The 2,844-nt window shown below is 31.1% G+C and overlaps 1 long non-coding RNA gene across 1 annotated transcript in view; it reads left to right on the top strand.

Moving 5' to 3' along the window:
* LOC136276366 (uncharacterized) overlaps positions 1-2,619 on the top strand; it is a 6,507-nt gene extending 3,888 nt beyond the window's left edge. Inside the window, exons 3-4 of the long non-coding RNA XR_010714847.1 lie at positions 1,932-2,017; positions 2,572-2,619. This is a non-coding gene — a long non-coding RNA (uncharacterized lncRNA). The remainder of the gene's footprint in view (positions 1-1,931; positions 2,018-2,571) is intronic.
* The last annotated feature ends 225 nt before the right edge of the window (positions 2,620-2,844 follow it).

Consider the following 2,844-nt stretch of genomic DNA (forward strand, 5'->3'; position numbering starts at 1 on the left):
TTTGCCTGAATATCACTACATGAGTGTAAATTACTAAATGTGATGTTAATATGAGAGAGAGAGAGAGAGAGAGAGAGAGAGAGAGAGAGAGAGAGAGAGAGAGAGAGAGAGGAAATATAAGATAAAGAAATCAGAGTGGAGGAAAGATAGTAAGTGAGACTTAATACAAATGTTTTGTATAAATGAAGTATTTTTTCTATTTAGATACTTTACCTGAATGTCACTACACACGTGTAAATAACTAAATGTGATGTCAATTTGAGAGAGAGAGAGAGAGAGAGAGAGAGAGAGAGAGAGAGAGAGAGAGAGACACTAAGTTAGATTTAAAGGAATTAGATCAAAAGGGAGAGAGGAAGGGAGAGGAATTATTAACATTTTGTTTAAATAAAGCATGTTTTTCAATTTAGATAATTGACCTGAATGTCACTACTTGTGTGTAAATAACTAAATGTGATGTCTGTTTGAAAAAAGTCAGAGAAATAGATATAAATTTAGAGATAAAGGAATTAAATCGAAAGGGAGAGAGGAAGTGAGAGGACTTATTACAATTTTTTCTTCAAAGGAGGTAATTTTTTGTTGTTAATTGAGATACTTTTACTGAATGTCAGTACATGTGTGTCTATAACTAAATGTAATGTCAATTGGAAAATAGAGAGAGAATTTAATAGAAAATAAGAGAGAAAGAAATCAGTTCGGTAGAGAAAGAGAAAGATAGAGGAAGTATTAAAACTTTTTGTTCAAATGAAGCATTTTTTTCTTTTGAATTTTTTTGCCTGAATATCACTACATGAGTGTAAATTACTAAATGTGTTGTTAATATGAGAGAGAGAGAGAGAGAGAGAGAGAGAGAGAGAGAGAGAGAGAGAGAGAGAGAGAGAGGAAATATAAGATAAAGAAATCAGAGTGGAGGAAAGATAGTAAGTGAGACTTAATACAACTGTTTTGTATAAATGAAGTAATTTTTCTATTTAGATACTTTACCTGAATGTCACTACATGAGTGTAAATAACTAAATGTGATGTCAATTTGAGAGAGAGAGAGAGAGAGAGAGAGAGAGAGAGAGAGAGATAGAGAGAGAGAGAGAGAGAGAGAGAGAGAGAGACACTAAGTTAGATTTAAAGGAATTATATCAAAAGGGAGAGAGGAAGAGAGAGGAATTATTAACATTTTGTTTAAGTAAAACATGTTTTTCAATTTAGATATTTGATCTGAATGTCACTACATGGGTGTAAATAACGAAATGTGATGTCTGTTTGAAAAAGTCAGAGAAATTGATAGAAATTTAGAGATAAAATAATTAGATTGAAAGGGAGAGAGGAAGTGAGAGGCCTTTTTACAGCTTTTTCTTTAAAGGAGGTAATTTCTTTTTTATTTATTGAGATACTTTACCTGAATTTCACTATGTGTGTGTAAATAATGAAAAGTAATGTTCATTTAAAAGAGAGAAAGAAGTTGATAGATAATAAGTTAAAGATAAAGAAATTAAAGCGGAAGAAAGAGAGGAATTTAAAGGACTTATTATTAAAACATTTTGTTTAAATCAAGGGATTTTTGTTCTATTGAGATACTTTACCTGAATGTCACTACATGTGTGTAAATAACTAAATGTGATGGCAATTAGAGATAGAGAGAAATTTAAACAAAGTTAGAGACAAAGACATTTTGCAGAAGGTAGAGAGGGAGTGAGAGGATTTATAAAAGAAATGTGTTCAAATGAGAGAGAGAGAGAGAGAGAGAGAGAGAGAGAGAGAGATATCTCATGTAGAACATACATGTAACAACAGCAGCAATATTTGAACACTTTTATAAAGGTCAATTATACATTTCTAAAAACTTCTTTGTATAACAAAACATAACCTTTTTTTATAAAGAGTAAAACAAAGTAAACAAAATGTTTTTTTTTTATGTTTATTGTTGTCTTATGCTTTCAGGAAAAATATCCAAGGTAAATGAGGTTTCCTGAGAAAAGTGTTTGTCTCACATGGAAAAGCCATTGTCTAAGATTATACATATTAAGGTAAATGTATAAATTATATGTTATTTCTTAAAAAGAAATAAGCATGAGAGAGAGAGAGAGAGAGAGAGAGATAAATAAATAAAGAGAGATGAAGAGAGAGGGGAGAAATAAAAAAAAAAAGAGAAAGGGAATACAGAGAAAACTGCTTTTAGTTTTCATCAATATGAAGTTAATTCATCATTGATACACTTTTCCTGAATGTCACTAGATGTGTGTAAAAAGGGATAACAGCATGAAACTGAGATAAGGCATTAAAAAAAATTGAGAGATAGGGAAAAGTTAAAATAGACAGAGAGGGAGATAGTGTGTGAATTTAAAGTGTAAAGTGAATTTTTAACTTAATGCCTCTACATGTGTTTTTCATTGATAGTTATGAGAGAGAGAGAGAGAGAGAGAGACAGAGAGAGAGACAGAGACAGAGACAGAGAGAGGGAGAGTAGTGATACCTTTTAGTATTGCATAAAATCTGAAAAAAGTACATTTAAAAGTCTTGCTTTACAGAGATGAAACACATTCTCAGAATTTATATTTTGACAAGTATTTTTGTGTTGCAGCACCAGTGTTCAGACATAGGTTAACTTCCTAGATAGACGATTGAGGACCAATAGTGTCAACGGAAAAAAATCTACGCCATGAATATTGCTTTAATCAATACTGGTTTAGAAATGATAATGAAACTCTGGTACATTTTTTATTGATCGTGTGGTTTTCATGTATTCTCCCAAAAATGAAGATATGAGAGAATTAATACACTTTTTACGTGTACATGTACGTGTAAATTCAGTAACATTGAAAGTTGGGTTATACAATGTACATATTTTGCTGTT

This window comes from Magallana gigas, chromosome 1 (assembly GCF_963853765.1).
Source record: "Magallana gigas chromosome 1, xbMagGiga1.1, whole genome shotgun sequence".
Classification (NCBI taxonomy): Eukaryota; Metazoa; Mollusca; class Bivalvia; order Ostreida; family Ostreidae; genus Magallana; species Magallana gigas.